The 17,846-nt window shown below is 47.6% G+C and overlaps 1 protein-coding gene across 2 annotated transcripts in view; it reads left to right on the top strand.

Annotated features, from left to right (window-relative positions):
- Positions 1-17,846, top strand: part of LOC135055639 (nucleolar transcription factor 1-A-like) — a 154,498-nt gene that overhangs the window by 123,185 nt on the left and 13,467 nt on the right. The window lies entirely within an intron of this gene.

Below are 17,846 nucleotides of genomic sequence, written 5' to 3'. Positions count from 1 at the left end.
CCGATAAAAAACTGCTAATTTCTAAAAAATTATTGGCATTATACCCTTTCCCGCCAGAGGTTAGGGCGCGTTGGGAAACACCCCCTAGAGTGGATAAGGCGCTCACACGCTTATCAAAACAAGTGGCGTCACCGTCTCCTGATACGGCCGCCCTCAAGGAACCAGCTGATAGGAAGCTGGAAAATATCCTAAAAAGTATATACACACATACTGGTATTATACTGCGACCAGCAATCGCCTCAGCCTGGATGTGCAGTGCTGGGGTGGCTTGGTCGGATTCCCTGACTGAAAATATTGATACCCTGGACAGGGACAATATATTATTGACTATATAGAGCATTTAAAGGATGCATTTCTATATATGCGTGATGCACAGAGGGATATTTGCACTCTGGCATCAAGAGTAAGTGCGATGTCCATTTCTGCCAGAAGAGGGTTATGGACGCGACAGTGGTCAGGTGATGCGGATTCCAAACGGCATATGGAAGTATTGCCGTATAAAGGGGAGGAGTTATTTGGGGTCAGTCTATCGGACCTGGTGGCCACGGTAACGGCTGGGAAATCCACCTTTTTACCCCAAGTCACCTCACAGCAGAAAAAGATACCGTCTTTACAGGCTCAGTCCTTTCGTCCCCATAAGGGCAAGCGGGCAAAAGGCCACTCATATCTGCCCCGGGGCAGAGGAAGGGGAAAAAGACTGCAGCAGACAGCCTCTTCCCACGAACAGAAGCCCTCCCCCGCTTCTGCCAAGTCCTCAGCATGACGCTGGGGCCTTACAAGCGGACTCAGGCACGGTGGGGGCCCGTCTCAAGAATTTCAGCGCGCAGTGGGCTCACTCGCAAGTGGACCCCTGGATCCTGCAGGTAGTATCTCAGGGGTACAAATTGGAATTCGAGACGTCTCCCCCTCGCCGGTTCCTGAAGTCTGCTTTACCAACGTCTCCCCCCGACAGGGAGGCGGTATTGGAAGCCATTCACAAGCTGTATTCCCAGCAAGTGATAATCAAGGTACCCCTCCTACAACAGGGAAAGGGGTATTATTCCACGCTGTTTGTGGTACCGAAGCCGGACGGCTCGGTGAGACCCATTTTAAATCTGAAATCCTTGAACACTTACATAAAAAGGTTCAAGTTCAAGATGGAGTCACTCAGAGCAGTGATAGCGAACCTGGAAGAAGGGGACTATATGGTGTCTCTGGACATCAAGGATGCTTACCTCCATGTCCCAATTTGCCCTTCTCACCAAGGGTACCTCAGGTTTGTGGTACAGAACTTTCACTATCAGTTTCAGACGCTGCCGTTTGGATTGTCCACGGCACCCCGGGTCTTTACCAAAGTAATGGCCGAAATGATGATTCTTCTTCGAAGAAAAGGCGTCTTAATTATCCCTTACTTGGACGATCTCCTGATAAGGGCAAGGTCCAGAGAACAGTTAGAGGTCGGAGTAGCACTATCTCAAGTAGTACTACGACAGCACGGATGGATTCTAAATATTCCAAAATCGCAGCTGATCCGACGACACGTCTGCTGTTCCTAGGAATGATTCTGGACACAGTACAGAAAAAGGTGTTTCTCCCGGAAGAGAAAGCCAGGGAGTTATCCGACCTAGTCAGGAACCTCCTAAGACCAGGCCAAGTGTCAGTACATCAATGCACAAGGGTCCTGGGAAAGATGGTGGCTTCTTACGAAGCGATTCCATTCGGCAGATTCCACGCAAGAACTTTTCAGTGGGATCTGCTGGACAAATGGTCCGGATCGCATCTTCAAATGCATCAGCGGATAACCCTGTCTCCAAGGACAAGGGTGTCTCTCCTGTGGTGGTTACAGAGTGCTCATCTCCTAGAGGGCCGCAGATTCGGCATTCAGGATTGGGTCCTGGTGACCACGGATGCCAGCCTGAGGGGCTGGGGAGCAGTCACACAGGGAAGAAATTTTCAGGGTTTGTGGTCAAGCATGGAAACGTCACTTCACATAAATATCCTGGAACTCAGGGCCATTTACAATGCCCTAAGTCAGGCAAGACCTCTGCTTCAGGGTCAGCCGGTGTTGATCCAGTCGGACAACATCACGGCAGTCGCCCACGTAAACAGACAGGGCGGCACGAGAAGCAGGAGGGCAATGACGGAAGTGGCAAGGATTCTTCGCTGGGCGGAAAATCGTGATAGCACTGTCAGCAGTGTTCATTCCGGGAGTGGACAACTGGGAAGCAGACTTCCTCAGCAGACACGATCTTCACCCGGGGGAGTGGGGACTTCACCCAGAAGTCTTCCACATGATTGTGAACCGTTGGGAAAAACCAAAGGTGGACATGATGGCGTCCCGCCTCAACAAAAAACTGGACAGATATTGCGCCAGGTCAAGGGACCCTCAGGCAATAGCTGTGGACGCTCTGGTAACACCGTGGGTGTACCAGTCAGTGTATGTGTTCCCTCCTCTTCCTCTCATACCAAAAGTACTGAGAATCATAAGAAGGAGAGGAGTAAAGACTATACTCGTGGCTCCGGATTGGCCAAGAAGGACTTGGTACCCGGAAATTCAAGAGATGCTCACGGAAGACCCGTGGCCTCTACCTCTAAGAAAGGACCTGCTCCAGCAGGGACCATGTCTGTTCCAAGACTTACCGCGGCTGCGTTTGACGGCATGGCGGTTGAACGCCGGATCCTGAAGGAAAAAGGCATTCCGGATGAAGTCATCCCTACCCTGATCAAAGCCAGGAAGGATGTGACCGTACAACATTATCACTGTATTTGGCGAAAATATGTTGCGTGGTGCGAGGCCAGGAAGGCCCCTACAGAGGAATTTCAACTGGGTCGATTCCTGCATTTCCTGCAAACAGGACTGTCTATGGGCCTAAAATTAGGGTCCATTAAGGTTCAAATTTCGGCCCTGTCAATATTCTTCCAAAAAGAACTAGCTTCTGTTCCTGAAGTTCAGACGTTTGTCAAGGGAGTGCTGCATATACAGCCTCCTTTTGTGCCTCCAGTGGCACCTTGGGATCTCAATGTAGTTTTGGGGTTCCTAAAATCACATTGGTTTGAACCACTCACCACTGTGGACTTAAAATATCTCACATGGAAAGTGGTAATGCTGTTAGCCCTGGCTTCAGCCAGGCGTGTTTCAGAATTGGCGGCTTTATCCTATAAAAGCCCTTACCTTATTTTTCATACGGACAGGGCAGAATTGAGGACTCGTCCTCAATTTCTCCCTAAGGTGGTTTCAGCTTTTCACTTAAACCAGCCTATTGTGGTGCCTGCGGCTACTAGGGACTTGGAGGATTCCAAGTTACTGGACGTAGTCAGGGCCCTGAAAATGTTTCCAGGACGGCTGGAGTCAGAAAATCTGACTCGCTGTTTATCCTGTATGCACCCAACAAGCTGGGTGCTCCTGCTTCTAAGCAGACTATTGCTCGTTGGATTTGTAGTACAATTCAGCTTGCACATTCTGTGGCAGGCCTGCCACAGCCAAAATCTGTAAATGCCCATTCCACAAGGAAGGTGGGCTCATCTTGGCGGCTGCCCGAGGGGTCTCGGCTTTACAACTTTGCCGAGCAGCTACTTGGTCAGGGGCAAACACGTTTGCTAAATTCTACAAATTTGATACCCTGGCTGAGGAGGACCTGGAGTTCTCTCATTCGGTGCTGCAGAGTCATCCGCACTCTCCCGCCCGTTTGGGAGCTTTGGTATAATCCCCATGGTCCTTTGGGAGTCCCCAGCATCCACTAGGACGTTAGAGAAAATAAGAATTTACTTACCGATAATTCTATTTCTCATAGTCCGTAGTGGATGCTGGGCGCCCATCCCAAGTGCGGATTGTCTGCATTACTTGTACATAGTTATTGTTACAAAAATCGGGTTATTGTTGTGAGCCATCTTTTCAGAGGCTCCTTCTGTTATCATGCTGTTAACTGGGTTCAGATCACAAGTTGTACGGTGTGATTGGTGTGGCTGGTATGAGTCTTACCCGGGATTCAAAATCCTTCCTTATTGTGTACGCTCGTCCGGGCACAGTATCCTAACTGAGGCTTGGAGGAGGGTCATAGGGGGAGGAGCCAGTGCACACCAGGTAGTCCTAAAGCTTTTTACTTTTGTGCCCAGTCTCCTGCGGAGCCGCTATTCCCCATGGTCCTTTGGGAGTCCCCAGCATCCACTACAGACTATGAGAAATAGAATTATCGGTAAGTAAATTCGTTTTTTCTTCCCTCTGGGGCCCCATTGGCTAGGCAATCCTACCTGGGACCGTCTACTCAGTCCTTTCTGACCACTAGATTCCGGTCAAGAGCCAGAGGTGCCTCCAATGCGGCACGAGGCACCAGAGGTAAGACTAGAAAACCAGCTGCTGCTGCGGTTTCCCAAGAGGCTATAAGCTGAAGTTCGACAGCGCTCCGCCCCAACGATTTTTCAGATCAAGCTTACCAGTTTTGAAGGATACACGAATTTACGCTGCAACAGGCCATCCTAAAGTTGGTCCAGTCACATGTTATTGTTCTAGTGCCATTACAAAAACAAGGAAAGGGTTATTACTCCAACCTGTTTGTAGTACCGAAACCGGATGGTTTGGTAAGGCCCATTCTGAACCTAAAATCCTTGAGCCCTTACCTAAAGGTTTTCAAGTTCAAGATGGAATTCCTGCAAGCAGCGATTGCGGGCCTGGAAGAACTGGAGTTCATGGTCTCTCTGGATATAAAGGACGCTTATCTCCATGTCCCGATTTGGTCAAGAAGCTTACCCAAGGTTTGCCCTCCTGAAAGTTCACTTTCAGTTTCGGGCGTTACTCTTCGGCCTGTCCACAGCTCCGAGGGTGTTCACAAAGGTGATGGCGGAGATGATGCTCCAGCTCAGAATTCAGGGGGTCAGTATTGTCCCTTATCTGGATGATCTCTTGATAAAAGCATGATCCAGGGAGTTTTTATTGCTCCATATAGACCGTACTATCCAATTTCTGTCACGCCATGGGTGGCTCCTCAATTTCCAGATGTCCCAACTGAAACTGACTCAGCGACTCCTGGGCATGTTACTGGATACTGCGGCCCAGAAAGTGTTCCTCCCAGAGGACAAGGCGAGAACACTTCAGGAGATGGTCAGAATGATCCTCCGTCCTATGCGAATATCCATCCATCTTTGCAGAAAATTGTTGGGGAAGATGGTAGCCTCATACGAGGCGATTCCCGATTTCAGCGTTCTCAATTTTCTTACGGAAGAAGTTGACAGTGTTGTCAGAAGTTCAGACCTTCTTGCAGGGAGTTCTCCACATACAACCTCCATATGTGCCGCCCACTGCACCCTGGGACTTGAATGCGGTGGTGGAATTTCTGCAGTCCTCATGTTTGAACCGTTGATGACGGTAGAAGACAAGTACTTAATGTGGAAGACTGTGATGTTGCTGGCCCTGGACTCTGCTAGGTGTGTTAGAATTGTTGGCCTTATCGTGTTAGTCTTTTACGAGGACAGAGCTGAGCTCAGGACTAGACAGCAGTTCCTGCCGAAGGTTGTCTCTGCATTCCACTTGAATCAACAGATTGTAGTCCCGTCAAGTTCTGGTACATCTGCTCCTCCGGAGTCGTTAGATGCTGTGAGAGCCTTGAAGATCTATGTCAAGAGAACGGCTCGGATCAGAAAGACTGATTCCTTGTTCGTGCTATATGATGCATAGAAAGAGTTGCCCTGCTTCTAAGCAGTCCATTGCTCGTTGGATTAAGTTGACAGGCCTATGTGTCGGCAGCCTTGCCCGTTCCACAGTCTCTGAAGGCCCACTCTACAAGATCGGTAGGGTTGTCCTAGGCGGCTGCCCGTGCAACTATGCCGAGCTGCTACCTGGTCGGGGAAGAACACCTTTGAGGTTCTACAAGTTTGATACCCTGGCCAAAGATGATACCCAGTTTGGGCAGGCGGTTCTGCAGGCGTCTCCGCACGTTCCCGCTCGTTCTGGATGCTTTGGGACATCCCAATTGTATTAAGTAAACCCCAGTATCCCTTGTGGATGCCAGAGAAAACGGGATTTTAATACCTACCAGTAAATCCCTTTCTCTCGTAGTCCATAAGGGATACTGTGCGCCTGACTCAGTGCGTTGACTTCTCTGCAGGTTTTATCTTTCCAAAAGTTACCTGTTGCTGTTTTGTTCCAGCCGTTGCTTGTTGTTTTATGCTATGGTGTGCTGGTGTGTGAATCTCGCCACTTACTTTTATGTTCCTTCTCTCAAGTATGTCCTTTCTCCTTCGGGCACTATTTTGCTTAACTGCCTGTGGGAGGGGACTTAGAGGGGAGGAGCCAGCACACCCAGTGGAAGAAATTTAAAGTGCATCGGCTCCTTTGGACCCCTTCTATAGCCCATCGTATTAAGTAAACTCCAGTATCCCTTATGGACTACGAGAAAGGGAATTACCGGTAGGTATTAAAAGCCCATTTTTTTAAATTTTTGCCAAGCTGCAAAAGATACTACTAGAATAGTATCTCGTATTTCAGCGTTTGCAGTGTCGGCAAGGCGTATTTTATGGCTCAGAGATTGGCAAGTGGATTCGGACTCTAAGAAGGCAGTAGAGGCCATTCCCTTCATAGTAGATACTTTGTTTGGTCCAGAATTAGACAAATGGATCTCACAGGCCACGGCTGGAAAATCAACTTTCTTGCCTACTTCATACCCTAGAACCACACCGACGGTCCGACGAAGTTATTCAGGACCGACCTTCACTTCATTCAGAACTCAATCCTTTCGTGGTAGAGGCTATGGAGGACAATTTCGTGGAAACGGAGGACGAGGACGTCCCCAGTCAGCAAAGCGAAAACAGGACTCTAAGCCCACGGAAAAATCTGTGGCATGACTGTATCCCAGCTCATCTTGGGTCTCCCCAAGGTAACATAGTATTTAATGTTGAAAAAAGACAATGTGTCAATTGTTTTTTTTTTTAAATTCAATATTTTTTATTGAGGTTTTCAATTTTGCTTTAACATTTCACACAAACAACACACATACATTATCCACACCCAACATGTGTGGAGACAGCAGTACATGTATGCAGTCTATAATACTTTTAGTAAATATTATTACTCATAGAACATATAGTCACAAAGCAACGGTGTCTTAGTTCAACACATCTTAAGCATAACAGTTCCCTTAAACTCATAAGCATAGCAGAATTGGCACATTATGTTACATATATCATAGCAAGGCAAGACCGGCCGCGGGGGCGCCCCCCTCGCACAACATCCCATACTGATACACGAGGAAGAATACGGGTTTAGCTATATCTGTCTTTGTAATATTTAGAGTCCATCCATCTACCCCATATTGTGGACCATTTCCTCTCCACCTTCCTAGCCAGAAACACAAATTTTTCATGCGCAATTGTTTCGTTGACCAGGGATATCCACGCCCTAGATGTCGGGGCCTCACTGGCCAGCCATAGCCGGGCAATACAGACCCTAGCTAAAGCGCCTAAGTTAATAACATATCGCCTACTAGGTGGGTCTAAGGCTTCCTCGTCCACAATCAGCAGTGTACAAAGCGCAGGAGTACATACGAAGGAGGGAATACCTGTGTCACACAGGATCCGTATAACCGCCGTCCAAAACAGACACGCCAGGACACAACCACAGTAAGTGCCAGAAATCTGCATCCACGACTCCACATCTAGGGCATTGCGAGTTGTGAGCACCCCCGATATGTGCTAATCTCACCGGGGTCATATACACCCTGTGTAGAATGTATAGTTGTATTTGCTGGTATCTAACAGAGGAAGTGGAGATCCGATAGGCTCCCATAGCAGTATTCCATGCATCATCCGATAGCGTACCCACATCTGAGTCCCATCTACCCCGAAGAGCCGTAAGAGGGTCACCGTGGTGCATTTGCAGGATACGACCATATATCCTAGAGACCAAGTGTCCCGAGTCTAGCGTTTGCAACATTGTTTTAACCGGGGAGTCAGCTAAGACTGGAGGGCCATTTGGGAACTGGGCTGCCAGTGCATGTCTCAACCGTAGGAATTGAAAAAAGAACCTTGAGGGAATATTGTGTGCGTGTTGAAGTTGTTGGAATGAGTTAAGAATCCCATCACTATATACATGGCCCAAAGATGATACTCCCCATCTTCCCCAAACCTCTGGGACCTGAAGATGACACAGTTCCGGTAACCCATATATGTTATCCAGAGGGGTGTCAGGGTCAACGCCATGGCCGCGCATCACCGAGTGCACCATTATCCACACCAGGAGGGCTTGCTTAATAAGCGGTATTGTGGACATTTTAACGCTGCCACAGAGAAGTAGCTGTAATGGGGAGCCCCCCGGGTAGTCATGATGCAGCATCAGTGAATGCAGAGCCAGGGGATCGAGATCATTAACCCACTCCCATATATGTATCAGTTGCGCCGCGTAGTAGTAGAAATGGAAATTGGGGAGGCCAGACCCCCCATTTCACGTGGTCTGGTCATGGTATCTAGTTTTAAGCGTGCTCGTTTACTGGCCCACACCAGGGAGGAAAGCAACCCGTCTATTTGTTTAAAAATCTTCTGTGGAATATAGACAGGAGATTGCTGCAGGACATAGAGAAGCCTGGGCTGGAAGACCATTTTAACCATATTAACCCTCCCCGTGACTGTTAAGGGAAACTTACCCCACGTCTGCACCCGGCCGCGGAGATACACTATTTGAGGAGTAATATTAAGAGAAGAGAATTTTTGAGGGTTATTAGACACCCAAATACCCAAATATTTGAATGATTCCACCCACTTCAATGGAAGAACCACCAACGGGGAGGCAGGGACTTCGCCCTTAAGTGGGATAATAGAGGATTTCTCCCAGTTTATCAGTAAACTAGAGTATCGCCCGAACCCATCAATAATTTGCAAGATCCTAGGCATAGACTTAGCATATCGATCCGCAAACATCAGGATGTCATCAGCATATAGGGCCACTCTGTCTTCCCGAGCACCCACTTTAAGTCCATAAATACCTGCATCTGTTCTCAGAAGACATGCAAGGGGTTCAATGGCCATAGCAAACAGGGTAGGGGACAAGGGGCAACCCTGTCGCGTGCCTCCTAGAGAAGGGAAAGGAGTGAGATACGAAACCATTGACCGCCACCCTTGCCGAGGGAGAGGAGTACATCAGTCGAACATATTTAATAAATTTTGGGCCGATACCAAATCTACGCATAACTTCCCATAAATATTCCCACTCCACAGAGTCAAAAGCCTTAGCGGCATCCAGCGAAACGATAATGGAGGAGGAAGGGTCCGCCCGGGGGATTTGTAGGTGGGTAAACAGACGTCTGAGATTAATGGAGGTCGATTTATTAGGCATAAATCCCGTCTGATCTGGGTGTATAATGTGGGAAATAACTATTTAATCTGCCAGCCAATATCTTAGCCAAAATTTTAATGTCAGTGGGTAGGAGGGATATAGGACGGTAGGACTCCACTTTCTTAAGATCCTTGTCAGGTTTAGGGAGAACCACAATCACTGCCTCCGCCATAGATGGGGAAGAGAATCCTGTGTAAAAATCTGGCCATATAACTCAAGTAGGCGGGGGACAAAAAAATCCAAGTTATGCTTATAGACCTCGGAGGGTATTCCATCCAAGCCCGGGGCTTTACCACTAGGGGAGGCCTCAATCGCTGCTCTAACTTCATCGGGGGAAATAGGCGCCTCCAAAAGGTCACAAGCCTCCCCGGACAAGGTGGGGAAGCAGACACCGTCCAAATAATCATTTAATTGTGATGAGGTACAGTCCAATTTAGATTCATATAAGCGACTATAGAAGGATACAAATTCAGCCGTCATCTGTGGAGTCTGGGTCAGGTGAACACCTTCAGCGCTCACAATCTCTACCACCACACTAGTAGGTCTGTCTCCCCGAGCCAGAGAGGCCCGGTATGTCCCCGGCCTGTCCCCCGTAGCGTAAAAGGTATGGGATGAGAAAATGAGAAAAGGAGTCTATGCTGAGTCTTTTCCATTAGGTAGTCTCTCCATTCCCTCTGAGCCGACAACCAGGCTGACCTGGAACTGATCAAAGAATCCTGCAAGTATTGTAGTTCTGCAGCGACACTCCGGGCCTCCAACTCAGTCTCCCTTCTCCTATAGAAGGATTTTAACTCAGACACCCGTTTAATCAAACTCCCCCGTAAAAAGGCCTTAAATGTGTCCCATGAGTTAGAGATAGCCTGGTCGGTACTATTCAGCTCAAAGAACTCTCGCCATGCGGCTACCATTTCAGATCCGTCCCCCATGTGAACGAGCCAGAATGGGTTAAATTTCCACACAGCTTGGCCTCTATCGCAATTAAAGTCTAAATTAAAGGTCAAGGGGGAATGGTCTGATATACCTCTAGTCTCATATCTAATGTTACCGATGCGGGGAGCCATGTCACTCGAGAGGAGGGCCAGGTCAATCCTAGAGAACGAAGAATGGGAGTGTGAGAAACACGAGTATTGTTTAAGAGAAGGGTGTCTCATTCTCCACGGATCGACCAGGCCCAACCCCGACACCACGTCTGCAAACCCAGATCTCCCAGGACCTGCAGCAGACGGAGACATGGAGAGCCTATCCATTACCACGTTTAGCACATTATTGAAGTCCCCCAAGCAAATAACAGACACCCCGGGGGATAAGGCCATGAACCCAGCAACCCTCTTAAGTATATCGGGAGAGTACGGAGGGGGCACATAGACTGCTAGCAGGAGGACAGGAACAAAAAAGAACCTACATTTCAAAAACACATATCTCCCCCAAGGATCCGTTTGTATAGATTCCATTACAAAAGGGACGGTCCGCTTAATAAGGACTGGAAACCCCGCATGAGGTGGACGTGTGCATAGAGTGGTATGCCCAACCCACCCAGGGCCTCTTCAGTGATAGAATCCTACTCCCCACCAAGTGTGTTTTCATAAGACAGACAATATCAGCGGCATAGTGTTTGAGCTGTCGGAGTACAAGAGACCTCTTAACTTTATCATTGAGCCCTCTCACATTCCACGACACCACCTTAATCCCCGTCATAGTACAACATAGATATAATCAGTACATCGCCCCGCGGCCGGTCAGCCCCGCCACATACAGATTCAGTAACCAGACACCATTGCTTATATTGCACAGTAGTAAACCATGTACTTTCACTACATACATTTCCGCTCAAAAAGTAAATATAACCCAACAACCTCCCCTTCCCCCCTCCCTGTATACCACCCCCAACATGCAGCATACCTGGATCCCAAAACTGAGTGTACATACCTAAAAATTAAAATAAACCAAACTTTATTGCACCATCGGCCAGTGCAAACACTCCTTAATCGGGGCCAAGAATGTAATGACTCTCGGGAATAGAGAACAACTAGAGAACAGCAAAATTAGGAGGTTGCTCCCAGCCACTAGCCTCTCCCCCCTCGAAAACAAAAAACAAATGAGGGGGGATCATAAAGATCCGCCCCCTAGGTCCCTCTAATACCCAAAATAAAAACATACTCGGATATCAGAAAACCACCTATGTCAGGAGTCTCAGGACAAGCATTCAGCAATCCCCCCCCCCCCCAACCTCCCGCACAGAGACCGATAATATAACAGGAAGAAAAGAGAGCAAAAAACCCCAAGGTATAATCATACACAAGAACATATCAAGTATATCGTGGCTGACTTAAAGAGTATACATATGTCCTGTCTGAACTGCGGTAACAATGTAGCGGGGGCTAAAGGAAGCATTGACAGCACTCAAACAGGCCCGCATCCTATCGCCTCGCAATATCTAACACATGTATCTAAGACAGACAAAATAATTAGCCATAAAGGGAGAACAGAAGAAAATCAGCTTCCAATATCAGCCGGATAGTCACTAATCCGCAAGGGCACGTCTCGCCGGGAATAGTCTGTCCAGCCACACCATGGCCTCACGAGGGGTCGTGAAAAACTTTGTTTCCCCATCCGCCACTACCCGCAGTCTGGATGGGAATAGCATGGCATACGGCAGGTCAAGTTCACGAAGTCTCCTCTTGACAGGTATATACTGAGCCCTATCTTTTTGTACATCCACCGCAAAGTCCGGGAATACCGATATTGGCGATCCATTCCATTTCAGAGGGCCCTTAGTACGAGCCAGCCTCAGAATTGTGTCCCGATCACGGTAATGAAGGAACTTAGCAATAAAGGTACGGGGTGGAGCCCCCGGCGGCAGTGGGCGCATTGGAACTCTATGGGCCCGTTCAACAGTGAAATAAGGCGAGAATTCCTCAGATCCGAAAGAATCACGGAGCCATTTTACAAGAAATTCCTCGGGAGCGGAGCCCTCTTCTTTTTCAGGCAGGCCAATGAAGCGGATGTTATTGCGCCGCAGACGCCCCTCCACATCCGTGAGCTTTTTGCGCACATCATTCATCTGCGACTCCGAAGCATCAGTGCGACGACCCAGCGGGCCAACGGTATCTTCAATATTGGAAATACGGGTCTCCGCTTCTCCCACTCTCTCTCTCACCCGCTGGAGGTCCTGATGAATAATGGAGAGGTCGGACTGCACCTGCCCGATTTTGTCAGCCAGGCGCACTTCACTGGCATTTACCGCGTCTAGTACTCTCTGCAGTGCAGCATCCGGAGGGTCAGAGGAGACGGAGCTATAAGCAGGGGATGGGGGCGATGTCTCGGATCTTGTGGTCTCCCCTCTCCGCTGTTGGGGGCCTTGGTCGCGAACAAACTTATCCATCGCTCCCGCCGCCGCGCCGGTCTGGCGACCTTTCACCATTTTAGACAGCACGGTGTTGGTTCTCCCGGTCTGCCGGACGTATCAAAGCAAATATAGGCAAAGAAAAAGGGGGGGGGGGTGCCCACCCCAGCCGGCAAACGGGCGTCAGGCAAACTATAGATATAAATAAATAGCCAGCAGGGCCACAATCTCCGGATATAGTGCAACGCGACCAACCACTTCAGCAAGGGTGTAGGGATTATCACTCCCAACCAGAGTTACAGGACTTATAATATCTTCCCCAGCACCTTGATCCCAGTGTAGCAGATGTAGTCCATTAAATGGCCGCCAAAGCAATTACCCCGCAGGGATTCAGGAGACCCCACACTTTTCTAGATTTCCCCCACAGGTGCAGGGGTGCCCCACATCCAGACACTGACCGCTCAAATGTGTCCCGCCAGGATGGTGCAGGCGACGGCAGACAGCGGAGCCGCACTTCCGGTTTCACGGGTAGCGTGTCCCCGCAGCAGAAGAGACGGGTCAGGGAGTTTCACCCGCGGCTCCCTCACCTCCCCGGCGCTTCGGACGGCCGCAGCGAGCGGCAGACGGGATAGACACAGAGCCGAACTTCCGGTCCCCACACGAGGCAGCGGCTCCCGGCACGGATCAGGGCCCGCCGGAGTCCGGAGCTCCTGGGCCTCCAGAGACAACAGCAGCGGATGTAAGTTCACTCCAGGGGGGAGCAGGGAACCTTCATGGATCTGTGGCTGCAAGGTGGGACCCAGAGGGGGATTCAGGATATGTTTGCAGGATAAAGTGGCTGGAGAGCTGCACAGTGTGAGTGCTACTCCATGCCCGTCCTCTGGCCAATGCTCGTGTCAATCGTGTTTAACATGTTTGTGGTCTCCTATGCAGTTTTATTTTAGGACTAGTTATATTAACTAATGCTTGTCTAGCACCATATCCCTGAATATCTTTATCCAATAGGAATTTATCTAACCCATTCTTAAGTGTTAACTGAGTCCACCGTTACTACTCTCTCAGGCAGGGAATTCCAAACACGTATTATCCTTATTGTGAAAAAAACTTTTCGCTTAATTGTGCGGAATCTCCTCTAACCTAAGCGAGTGTCCGCGTATCCTCTGTGCTGACCTTATTAAAAACAGGTCCCTCGCAAGTTCTGTGTATTGTCCCCTTATATATTTGTAGATGTTGATCATGTCCTCTTAGTCTCCTTTTCCAATGTAAACATGCCAAGCTTTGCAAGCATTTCCTCGTATTCCAGCGTCTCCATGCCCTTAATTAGTTTGGTCGCCTGCCTCTGAACCTTTTCTAGTTCTAGGATATCCTTTTTGTAGTATGGTGCCCAAAATTGCACACAGTATTCAAGATGTGGCCTTCAAGATGTGGCCTCACTAGTGATTTATATAATGGGAGTATAACACTCTTGTCCCTTGCCTCAATTCCCTGTTTTATGCATGCTAATATCTTATTAGCATTTTTTCTGCAATCCTACTTTGGGTACTGCTGCTTAGTTTGTTATCTATGTGAACACCTAAGTCTTTTTCCAGTACAGAATCCCCTAATATTACTCCATTTAGTATGTAGGTGTTATTTTTGGTCTTGCTACCACAGTGCATTACCTTACACTTGTCTGTATTGAATCTCATTCTCCATTTTGCTGCCCATGCTTCTAGTTTAACCAAGTCGTTCTGAAGAGACTCTGCATCCCCCTCCGTATTTATAACCTTACACAATTTGGTATAGTCAGCAAAAATTGACACCGTGCTCTCTAGACCTACTGTTAGGTCGTTAATGAAGATGTTGAACAATAGTGGTCCAAGTACAGACCCTTGTGGCACACCACTTGGCACTTTAGTCCAATTTGAAAATGATCCATTAACCACAAGGCGCTGCTCCCTATTATCTAACCAATTACTGACCCAAGTGCATATTGTGCTCCCTAGCCCTATTACTTGTACCTTATAGATAAGTCGCATGTGTGGTACCGTGTCGAAAGCTTTGGCAAAATCGAAAAATATTACACCTCCTTACCCTGATCAAGGTTCACATTTACTGTTACATAAAAGCCAAGTAAGTTGGTTTGACATGATCTGTCCTTCACAAATCCATGTTGGTTCCTTTTTAATGACCTTATTGGCTTCAAGGAACTTCTGAATACTATCCCTTAGAATACCTTCCAATACTTTCCCCACTATAGATGTAAGACTAACTAGTCTATAATTACCTGGTTCAGCTTTGCTCCCCTTTTTGAATATCGGCACTACCTCTGCTATACGCCAGTCTTTGGGACCCATACCTGATTTAACTGAATCCATGAAGATCAAAAATAGTGGTCTTGCTAGTTCAGCATGCAGCTCAATAAGAACCCTTGGGTGATTTCCATTGGGACCGGGCGACTTATTAATCTTTAAATTTTGTAATCAGTCACAGACTACCTCCTCACTAAAATAAGCATTTAGAGGTGGGACATTATCTTTGTTGAGATTGTGTTAGACCCTGCATTTGGTCCTCTCTGGTAAATACAGTTGAAAAAAAACTCCATTATTTTGTTCGCTAGGTCATCATTTTTGATTAAGACTCCCAACTTGTCTTTTAAAGAGCCTATACTCATCTTCTTTAATCTCTTGCTGTTGATATATTTAAAAAAAATGTTGGGATTTGCTTTGCTTTCCTTTGCCACTAGTTTTTCAGTTTCTACTTTAGCCGCTCTTATTCCTTTTATTGCAATTTTGTTAGAATCCTTATAGTGCTGAAATGACTCTGCATCCCCCTCAGATTTGTATTTTTTAAATGCTCGTCTTTTTTTGCCCATTAGTTCCTTTATATTTTTGTTAAGCCACATTGGTTTGAGATTTTTATTCCTTTTTTTGCTGCTTGTGGGAATACATTTGAGAGTATTTTTAACTAGCAGTAATTTTAATACATCCCATTTCTCTGTAGTATTTTTTTCCTGAAACAGAATTTCCCATTCAGTGTCCCTTGGGCCCCCGGTTGACAGGGTTTCGGGAAGCCTGGGCCGAAACCACTCCTGAGATCTGGGTCAACAATATTATATCCCAGGGTTACAAAATAGTTTCTCATACGTCCTCAAAGTCAATACTTCACTACGGGTCTACCTCCGTGCCATCAAAAGGTAACGGCATTGAAATCCGCTATCCATAGGTTGCTCCTATCAGAGGTCAAAGTCCCAGTACCACAAAGAGGAACAGGATTTTATTAAAATCTTTTTGTGGTACCCAAACCAGATGGTTCGGTCAGACCCATTCAAAACCTGAAGGTGTTAAACCAATTTCTAACATTTTACCGTTACAAAATGGAATAGTCAGTCATAGCAGGGTTGGAACAAGAGGAATTCATGGTGTCTATTGACATAAAGGACTCGTACCTCCATGTTCCAATTTGGATGCCACATCAAGCGTATCTGAGGCTTGCAGTTGAGAAGGACCACTATCACATCTTCTGGGGAAGATGGTAGCATCTTTTGAAGCGATTCAGTACGGCAGACTTCACTCAAGAATGTTCAGGCGGACCTGATCTCACAGGGGGCAGGCATGCATCTTTTTCTTCACAGGAAGATTCGCCTGTCGTCTCAAACCAGAATTTCATTGACTTGGTGGTAGATCCACCACAGAAACCTAGCAATGAGGAAGCGTTTCAGAATCTGGGATTGGATTATCTTGACGACGGATGAAAGTATCAGAGGTTGGGATGCAGTTCTGGACAAACACCAGTTTCAGGGGAGATGGTCCCAGTACGAGAGCAGTCTTCCCATAAATGTATTGGACTTTGAGCTGTCTTTCAAGCAGAGAGTCTAGTAAGAAATCAACACGTGAGAATTCAATCCAATAATGTCACAGCTGCAGCTTATATAAACCACAAGGGTGGAACGAAGAGTCTGATGTCCCTAAAGGAAGCAACAAGAATTCTGTCCTAGGCAGAAAAACGCGACCTAATTCTGTCAGCAGTCTTCATTTACGGAGTAGACAACTGGGAGGCGGATTATCTCAGTTGCCAAGACATGCACCCAGGAGGGTGGAGTCTACACCCCCAGGTCTTCAACGCAGTAGTAAGAAGGTGGGGGTTACCACAGGTGGCTCTAATGGCATCCCGACACAATCCTCAACTTCCGAGATATGTGACCAGGACACAAGACCCAGCGGCAGAGGCAGTGGATGCGCTGTCGATTCACTGGCTTTACGATCTGGTATACAGATTTCCACCACTTCCTCTCCTACCACGAGTATTAAAGAAGGTAAAACGGGAAAGAGCGTGGGTAACCCTATTGGCTCTGGACTGGCCTCGCAGAAGTTGGTACTCGGATCTGAGGGGTCTCCTAGCGGAGGAGCCTTGGAGGTTGCCACAGAGGGAAGATTTGTCACAGGGTCCATTCCTGCATCCAAATCTGAAGTGTCTTCGTTTAACGGCATGGCTCTTGAGGCCAAGATACTAAGGGAAAAGCGTATTCCCAGTTTAGCTATCCCTACAATGTTAGCAGCAAGGAAGGCGGTTACTGCGGCTCACTACCATAGAATTTGGAAAAGGTACATGGATTGGTGCCAGCCTAGGGGTTGGAACGCCAGTTTTTTTTTTTTTTTTTAAAGATTGCGTTTTCTTCAAGCTGGTTTGGAAGGAGGTTTGAGATTGGGATCATTTGAAGGTTCAAGTCTCTGCCCTGTCTATTTTCTTTCAACAATGTCTTGCTTCCTTACAGGAGATACAGACATTTTTACAGGGAGTGTTGAGGCTTCAGCAACCCTTTCGTCCCCCCATGGCTTCGTGGGATTTAAACCTGGTTTTAGAATTTTTAATATCTGACCTTTTCGAGCCTTTGGAAAGAGCAGACCTGAAATGTGTCCTGGAAGACTGTTTTGTTGCTTACATTGACTTCGGCAAGGAGGGTTTCAGAGTTAGGAGCCCTATCTTGAAAGAGTTCTTGTTTGGTTTTCCACGAGGATAGAGCAGAACTTCGTACTAAGGCGACGTTTCTACCCTAGGTGGTTTTGAGTTTTCACGGGCAACTAGTTCCCTTAGACGGTCAGATGTTTTGTTTGTATTGTATAATGGGCCAAAAAGAGGTTGGCCGGTGACAAAACAAACTTTGTCAAGATGGATGAGACACTCACAATTAGACAGGCTTCTATCGCTACTGGAAAGTGTCCCATTTCG

The sequence above is a fragment of the Pseudophryne corroboree genome, chromosome 3, assembly GCF_028390025.1.
Source record: "Pseudophryne corroboree isolate aPseCor3 chromosome 3, aPseCor3.hap2, whole genome shotgun sequence".
NCBI lineage: Eukaryota > Metazoa > Chordata > Amphibia > Anura > Myobatrachidae > Pseudophryne > Pseudophryne corroboree.
The sequence above is the reverse complement of the archived record's forward strand: the minus strand, read 5'-3'. Positions and strand labels throughout refer to the sequence as shown.